We start from the raw sequence: 9668 nt of genomic DNA, 5'->3' as shown, positions 1-9668 counted from the left end.
GATTAATTAGCGTTAATTACGTTAGTTAATTAACCTTAATTTACCATTTCAGTTGGAATTATCTATACCAATACCTTTAACACCACTCCGCTACACCAAAAATGCTATAAAATTTAATGTCATGTCATGTCTGGTAATGAAACAGATACCGCACTCGGAAGAAACTACGGGACGGTGCAGCGTTGAGTCTGTCTCACTTACATCAAGATTAAGAGTCTTACTCCTCGGCCATAAACGCACGTTCAGAGCGTGCACGCTCGACGCTGACTCTCACCACCATACATTGGTTAAAACAAATGTATGGCGGTCACTTGGGCCATGGTCCTCGGGTTTTGCTGTATGTCCACGAACAATCCACGAACCTCTCGGTCTGATAGGCGTGGTTTGCAGATAACCTGACAACGATGGGACATTTAGAAGGAATTTTCATTCTCTAATGTCACAAATATACCAATTCTGACAGTAAATCGTTAAATTAATGTTAGAATAAAATATCTCATAGACATTAAGTATGTTAGAAAGGCTGGTCCAGAGATAATCTATATTTTTCTGTAGTGTATACCATCTTATAGTTATATCACATTTATCCCATAAAGACAGTTTTTAACTATTTACTACTCTTATCTGAAAATTACTAATGTCTGTATCACGGAGTCGTTCTAAAAAAATCCGTACCTACCCCCAACTTTTCGCTCTACTCATTATTTCCATACAATTACGATATATGTTGTTGACAAGTCCGTCTCTAGGATTAGAAAGCTTATATGTTTATAGTTAAATATTAGCAAAACAATTTTTGTCCCATAATGAAGTTTTTTTTTCGAAGGACCCACTTGACTTGCTAATGTTTTATGCAGTATTTGCCGACATTTAACGTACGGATACGCTTAGGCTTCATAATACATAAATCTAACATTTTTCTGGTCAAGTTATTTAGTTAAAATTGTAGATAGACACATCAATTATCATAGTAAATGTATTTTTGTAATAAAAACTAAATAGATCTCTCGTTACGTCCAAATTCAAGTCTCCTATGTTGTGTAGAAAGAACTTATTTTATGTAAAAAGTAATTAAATTTATAAATCAACTCCCATTAATGTTTACTTATCACGCCCGCTGCACAGTATTTGAGAAGAAAACATCTTGTAACATTTTAACACATTCAATACCACTAAGTGCTACGGGTTACGCTCGTAGCGCGTAGCCACGGTTTCGTCGTATGTAGCGCGTAGTCGCTACGAACAGTGTACCCGACAGTCGGGTTCTTGGTGTTGAATGTGTTAATATCGAAATGAATTCTTATATTTCACGTCTTTTTCGTCCAAAAAAGGACTTTCACGTTCCTAATTTAGGATTGCGTTGCTTGCATAAATAAGATAATATATGTATTTCGATGACAACATTTATATGCATACCTACCTATATAGTGGCATCCGCGGAGATGAGTAGACATTACATACAGGATCTTTTTTCAATTGTTAGCAATAGGTATTCTGCAAGTTGAAGAGCTTTTACTATGGGATTAGCCCCTAAATCGTCCTAAAAAGTATGAAACAGTAATTTTTTCTCCGATATTTCGGGCTTGCTCACATTGTAAAAGTTATTTAGTATCATCGCCAAACAACAAAAAAAAATCCTGTATACAAAATCTATAATAGGATTGGAAGAGGTATATTTACCATAAATCTATACTCGTATTGTATCTGTCTATTCGTCATTCTCATGTTGAAATGTACCGTAAGTCCTTGTTATTAGAGTTGTTAATAGAACAAACTGTCCGGTCTTTGTTAATACGTTATTTTATGGAATTTAAAATGAGAGTTGACGCGTGAGTCGATTTAGTTTATGACAAAATCTGATTGAATGCTTGAATTTGTTTTCAGTATGTATTTTGTGAGAGTACAGGTTAATTAAATTGAGGTTGGAAAATAGATCATACCTAAAGTTTAAGAATTTAATTTAAGAACGAATTTTATAAATTGCTTTATACGAATTGAAAAATTGAAATGGTTCCTTTCAACCTCTACTTAAATTGAAAACTGGAATAAATTGAAATACATCAATGGTATTTGGTTTTGGCATTATATTTAAAACAATGCGGGAAATAAATAACAATCATATTCTACTCAAACCTGAAATCGTAATCTTATTGAATTCAATTTACTCCAGTTATTTAAACGTTCGAATGACTCTCCAGTGGATGTCTAAAGGGGCCCACTGATTAACAGTCCGCCGGACGGTATCGGCCTGTCAGTTAGAACAACATTTTGACAGTTCCGAACAACTGACAGGCCGATACCGTCCGGCGGACTGTTAATCAGTGGGCCCCTTTATATAATGACTACCTTATTGTTAGTAAAATGTTTAAGTATACGTGATATATACGTGTCAAAACTACACATCACATGTTTGTACATGTGAATTTGTAGTCCACTCTTTGGATAATTTGAATATGTATTTTTAAACTTTTGACCGCCACAACTATTTTATATAACACGCGATAGTAACCTTTATTAGAATGTACTAAGGTTCATATTGTATTGTAATCTTTGTCGTCTATGGCCGACTGTGGCGCTCAAATGTTTAAACAAAAGTATGGCCGTCTTCAAATTTATGTTGTGATTTTATTTAAGACTTGCAATAAATTGTTGTAAATAGTATTTTTATGTTCGTAAAAGATTATTGTAGTTAAACTGGAATATATTGAATGTTACATTTATATTGTCTTTTATTGACGTTGCTCGTTAAAATAATTGATATTATTGAAAGGGCCCACAGATTATCAGGCCCCTATTTCACCATGGTGACAGGTGCGACAATTATAAAATGTCACTGTTGCTGACGTCACAGTCATCCATGGGCTACGGTTACCGCTTACCAGTGATGTCGGCAATTGTCGCACCTGTCACCTTGGTGGGCCTGTTCGCCGGACGATATCAGCCTGTCAGTTGTTCGGAGCTGGCAAATTTTGCGTTTAACTGACAGGCTGATATCGTCCGACGAACTGGTAATCTGCGGGCTCTTTAAGAGTTCATATCGTCACTACTTTGAAAATATCTCGTATCTCAGACTGCTACTCAGTTGAAAGGCAAACTGTATGCATCCCATACATAGATATACCTATACATATCGGTCCTGCTTCTCTTTATAATGCTATACCTATACATATCGGTCCTGTTTCTCTTTATAATGCTCTGTTTTGTATTTATGATACAGGCTGTGAATTCTTCGAGTATTTCTCGTATTCAGGTTTTCTGGAGGGCTAGTGAGGTTTCGTAATTCTTTGAAGCAACACAAATAGTAGAGACACCTCTATAATAATTATATCAGGATATATCTTTTATTATGCTTCTTAGTTACCGACAAAATAAAACTTAGGTCGAAAAGCGAAAAGGTTTGGTACCCCACATAGGTACCTACCGCTTTTGATTGACAGAACAAGATACGAGTTTTTTTTCAAAGTAGTGCCGATTTACGATAATGTGTCGATTTTGCTCATTTTTAGTTGCTAGTTTTTCATAGCTTTTTATCATTTCATTTCACAATATATACTTTTTGATTATAATACATTTTTTAATTCGAGCTCTTTTAGGATGCATGTTCTTAAAGAAAATAATGATGAGGAGGTATAGGTCAGTGTTGGCCGAACGTTAATCGCAATTAACCATTAACCATTATAAATTGAACTGCAAACCGTAACGGAAGGTTACAGGTTACGGTTCAATTTATAATAGATAAGGCCAATAATGGTTAATTGCATTAGAGTTTCGGCCAACACTGGTATAGGTACACAAAATAAAACTTTGACGTCAACTATATTTTTGTTCTAATTTATTTGATTAATCATCTGCTCTATACACATGATATGCACCAATGCCTATAAATAAATACAAACAATGTTATGAACCATACAGGGAATGATCTCAAACAATTATTTACAAAAATTAATAAATTCAACATACATACCATTGCTCTTTTACCCTTTACTCTCCTCTCACCTCTTGAGCTATGACTATCGGCCCGATTCTAACTTTAAGATATGTCAATTAATAGATCTAGAAAATATATGGATTAGATGTGTCAGTGTCAAAATGACGTTTTTGTTTGAAGAAAAGTCACATTTGACACTGACATGTAATCCATAACGTTTCTAGATCTATTAATTGGCGTATCTTAAAGTTCAAATCGGGCAGTATGACATTTATAGTTTTTAATCTCATGAAAAACAGCACGTTAATGGCTATTTAATATTACAATTAATCACATTTAATATTTGTTTCTCATATATTTTTTATCATTGCGTTTTATGTATACGTAATGTACTATGTGAATCAAGTAATATTCGATGTACTAATGAGTTGGCTCAACCGATTATTTAAAACTTCGTTTAAATGGAAAAAAGCGATGTAAACTTAAAACAAAGCTCACAATTTAATTATTGTTTAACTAAATATGTTTTGCTTATAAAATGTAAAACTAGCATTAAAAGAAAAATAAACAAAAGTGGCTACTTATACCCAATTTTACCCCAACTGTGCCAAGAATAAAGTTGCATATACAGACAGTTCATAATTGTTTTCCATCGTATTTTCTCGGAAACGTTTGTACTGGTCATACTACTTCAGTCAATCTCAGTACTTTTAGTACCGAAACTGACTGAAATAGCAAGACACTTTCGTACGTTCCCGTGAAAATACGATGGAAAACAATTGTGCACTAAATCTGTAATTCATATATGTAATAGATATTAGGTATACAAAAAAATGGTGACTGCGCTTGTATGGTGTACATAATTTCTCAATTCACATTAAAAAGGAATGTCACGTAAAAAACTTAACCTATCTATTTGCTTAAAAATACCGAAGTTATTTCATACATGCATAACTATATTAATGATTTCAAAAGAACACTTCAATTTACAATATAAATTAATATCTAATGTTATGGTTTATCGAGATGTTTTATCTTATTCGACATGAGTCAAGGATGACTCACGTTAGACCGGGCCGTGTCGGGGCCGGAGCTTCCGGCGCATCGTTTTATATGGAAAGCATCACGTGATCGCCTGTCATGTCATAGATAAGTAAGCGCCGGAAGCTCCGGCCCGGACACGGCCTGGTCTAACGTGAGTCATCTTTATGCTCAACTTATCATATAGGACACGTTTTATGCTCAACTTATTCGTATTTTGGTCGGCGCAACTTATATTATTAGACTTTGATCAAGTGAAGATTAGTATAGTATAATTTGGTTACAGTGTAAACTCCATATAACGTCACTCGATATTCCCTATAACGTCGACATTTTTGGCTCTAGTTGGTTTACTTTAATATTAATTTCTCTCTATTTAACGAAAATTCTCTATAACATCAAAAAGTGTCCGGTTGAGTGTCGCTAATATATAGTTTACACTGTATTTGATATTAGTGGGGTTCAATAAAATACCTAATTCAAAAATATTCGACCCGATTCCAACTTTAAGATACCTACGTCAAATATTTCGACTAGGTACGATATGGATTAGATATGTAAGTGTCAAAAATGACGCTTTTGTTTGAAGAAACGTCACTTTTGACACTGACATATCTAATCCATATCGTATCTAGTCGTATTATTTGACGTATCTTAAAGTTCGAATCGGGCCGATTGACTATTGGGAACGATATTTTATAGGTGGGTTAGTCATTAAGACATCAACAATATTTTGAATGGTTATTTTTTTAAACCTTAACGATAAATAGTTATTTGTACAACAAGAGATCAAAGTTTGATATTTCTTCGAGTGCTTATTTTGAGTCCCGTGCAAGCGAAAGATTCTATAATAGATTCACGAGCGTAGCGAGTGAATCTAATTTAGAATCTTGAGCGTAGTAAGGGATTCAAAAGCGCACGAGATGTAAATTACTTTGATCTCGTGTAGTACACAAAATTTTTCACCCTAAGCAGTGAGAACATACCTAGAGGGACAGAGATAATAGAACCCAAGTATATCGAACTTGTATTAAACCCCGCATGTTGAAATGACATTTGACTATAAAGGTCACTTGAATGTCATTTTGTCTCACTCAGTGAGCAAAATCGCATTTTGCTCACTGGGTGTGTCTCACTCAATGCGAGTGAGACAAAATGACTCCGTGAGCAAAATCGCATTTTGCTCACTGTTTTTAAGAAGCAAAGTACCCTTGTTCGAGCTGCTGAGGTGAAAATAATATTTGTATACACATCTTCACTTGAACTTAGCCAGTACAGGTAATCTAGTAATCTAGTAACCTATTGCACAACAGGCACAAATCGCAATTCATTTACATCTTAAACTAAATAGGAAACTCAATTAACATTTCAAATTGTTACTTTTGCGTTTTTAAATCATGTCTTTAAACAGTAGCTCCTGAGTGTTGTAGGTATGTACCTATTTATGTATACTGATAACCGACTAGCGGCGCGATTCGGTAAATAGAGATTCACTAGATATAAAATAGTAAAGATATGTGACGTCCCACGGGTAAAGGTACCTTATGGCGGTTGGCGCACGCTATTATTAGCCGCTCCAATATTATTGCGGCGCTATGCGACGTAAGCGCCAGCCGCCATAAGGTACCTTTTGCCGTGGAACGTCACATATCTTTACTATTTCATATCAAGTGAATCTCTAATTAATTTCCCGAAGTATGTGGCTCGCGCGAGTGCACTTGGTCACCGCGCCTATGGCGTGGCCCGAACTGTTACATAATGTTTCCTTTAAATACATATTTTATAGACATGATATAAAAACACATAATTACATAAGATTAGGCCATAAATTTTCTCTTCCATAAAACTACTTCACACGAAATAAGCTGTCCATTTTAGTATTGGAAGCACTAAACCAAAGATTTACTGATACTGTCACAAGATTTACTGAGTGCTCTAGTTTATACCTATGTATTATTAAATATACATATATAAACATATAAATTAGAAGTTATAATTATTTATCGTTTATTTTAAGGAACTTAAGTTTTGATGCATGCAAATTGTAATATTTCTAAAGTTTGAAGTGAGTCTAGATTTGTTATGAGATTATCAAGTGTTTTAGAGTTTTCCGAATCAGAGGCTCTACCACGAAAATCGAAATTTATTTATCTGCCTTTCTATCCCTCCAATATACAGGTCAAGAGCGAAAGAGAGGCAGCTAACGACGGCCTCAGGTGTAATAAGGACAGTCAGTAAACCTATTAGCTTAGCACCCCTGCATAGGTACATTTTTGTATGCAGGAGTGCTAAACGAATAGTTATGCTGGCTGTACCTACTCAAAGTGTAATACTCTAAAATATTGATCGTGATTGTTATTGACAAGTATCTTGTATCAAACTAGGTCTTCATTTTGCTTATTAGGTACTTACGGCACGATTCGAACTTTAAGATACGTCAATTAATAGATCTAGAAACGATATGGATTAGATGTGTCAGTGTCAAAAGTGACGTTTTTGTTTGAAGAAACGTCACATTTGACACTGACATATCTAATCCATATCGTTTCTAGATCTATTAATTGACGTATCTTAAAGTTCGAATCGGGCAGTTACTCAATAAACTGACTGTGACTCGGTACATGATGAAAGTTATGACTTATTTATAACCAACTATTGATGTTTGATAAAAAGAATACACAATGCGAATGTAGCAAAATTATCTAATATCTCTCCGACTGACTTATAACCATATAGATATTTGAACATATAGGGAATATTGTTGGTGTTTTTGGTATTACACTACTAACATTGTACCAAATTAGGACATTTTAGATATTTTACTTATGTAAGTACTTTAAATGGTCTTTAAGTAATAAATGGACAGACAAATTTGCATAAAATCGTTGAGACTGCCTCAGCCCATACTACTCTCATAGGGTTACAAATATTGGCAAGCAAAAATCCATTTCTTTTTTTGCAGTGGTTTATAAGATTTTCAATATGCAACATCTTTCTTTTTTGGAAATTCATCTGCCATGCCGATATTGCCAATAGACAAAATAAATACCCTGTCACCAGCTCAATGTGCGTTATCTCTTAAACAATATTTATAAACAAATTATAATTTTTATAAAATATTACGAAATTTTGGAAAAGCGTGTGTGTGAAATAAAAACTATGATATATCATGATTTTCGGCAATGTTAATTCTACAAAGGGTCGAATTGAGTTCAATTTGTAACGTTCGAATAACGAACGAATCGAATGTATCATCTTTCTGAAACCAAAAATATTGGTTCAGTATTTTAAAAGTCTTAATAAGTCGCCGGCGCGTGCGCGTAGTACCATTTTCCTCTATGCCAGATTATTTGCTACGTGCTACGGCGTAGCACTTCTTAGCAAAGTACGTATTAAAACAAAACACAATCGTGATATCTCCTTTGTAGAATTAACATTACATACATTATGATTGAACATCTACTTCGTACACAACACTTTGTTACACAAGCCAGTAATTCTAAATCAAGCTCATTTTTTTCTTAACATCTATGTTTTAACAATTCAGATCTTAGTACTGATAAAAAAAACAATAAACATACGCGAAGGTACACATATTTTGGCTTATCTTCTCACAGAAGCATTTTAAAAATACATATTGAGAGAATAAAATATACGGGAAACCTACTGAAATATATTGCTAACATTTATGTTTGGTAGTAGCAAACACACGCTACGGTCAACAGATTAGCAATTTCCATGTTAGACATATCAATTAAATTAAGTGTGTATATATGTAAACATCTTTAAATTCAGTAATAAACAATTTTGTTATAAATAATCTGTAATGTTACTTTAATCCTTCATCTATAGGTATGACAACAATATACTTCAGGGGTCTCCAAACCCCGGCCTGCGGGCCAAATCCGGCCCGCGACGCGTTCCAATCCGGCCCGCCGACACCCAAAGCGAGTGCCCACTGTCCGGGAGCCAGGCTCCAGGGGTTCAGCATTCATTGAGAGTGGAAGAGTTCCTAACAGCAGCAACCAGACACCCTCCCCTGGCGCAAAAACCGACGGTGGCCCGGGCGAAAGTTTCTGAGGCGCAATATGGCCCTCAGGTAAAAAAGTTTGGAGACCCCTGATATACTTTATACTCAATGGACGCTCTCCGACAACCGCGCACGCGGCGGGCCGCCATCTTTAATACGGAAAACTTGCCGCCTTGCGGCTGCGCGCCGCACGCCGCGAAAATTTAAATTATTGCTTTGCCGCTCGAGGGGTTAATCATAAGAAATATATTAAATAATAAATAATATAGGTTTTTCTCTAGTTATTGCCAAATGAACAAATCAAAAGGACAACTCTTATCTCAAAAATAATCGTTAAGTAATTGACCGTTCTTACATTTAAATGATTCAAAGTAACTACGCATTAATTTGATTACGAATGTATAATTGACAGAACGAAAACTTCCACGATAAGTACATTTATGTTGTTTCGTTTCACAGAAACTAAACTCGAGAGTTTGTCGATAGTAGACACCTATTCAATGTGTCTTCATAAATATATTCTAGCTAAAATCTGCAGATATACATTGTAATAATTCACTACTAAAGGTGCAAATATTTCTAAAATATATAGTATATTTAATATTATAAACTGTATTTACTATATTGTGCAGTATACAACGCACGTAACACACATTTATGTATCAT

At 34.7% G+C, this 9668-nt stretch overlaps 2 long non-coding RNA genes across 2 annotated transcripts in view; one reads left to right on the top strand and one right to left on the bottom strand.

Annotated features, from left to right (window-relative positions):
- The window catches only part of LOC134791805 (uncharacterized), a 470284-nt gene that overhangs the window by 82469 nt on the left and 378147 nt on the right, over positions 1–9668 (bottom strand). The window lies entirely within an intron of this gene.
- LOC134791901 (uncharacterized) lies at positions 1288–2720 on the top strand. The gene is made up of 2 exons (XR_010144363.1): positions 1288–2197; positions 2323–2720. It is a non-coding gene; the product is annotated as an uncharacterized LOC134791901 (long non-coding RNA).

Source organism: Cydia splendana, chromosome 6 (assembly GCF_910591565.1).
Source record: "Cydia splendana chromosome 6, ilCydSple1.2, whole genome shotgun sequence".
Taxonomy (NCBI): Eukaryota; Metazoa; Arthropoda; class Insecta; order Lepidoptera; family Tortricidae; genus Cydia; species Cydia splendana.
The sequence above is the reverse complement of the archived record's forward strand: the minus strand, read 5'-3'. Positions and strand labels throughout refer to the sequence as shown.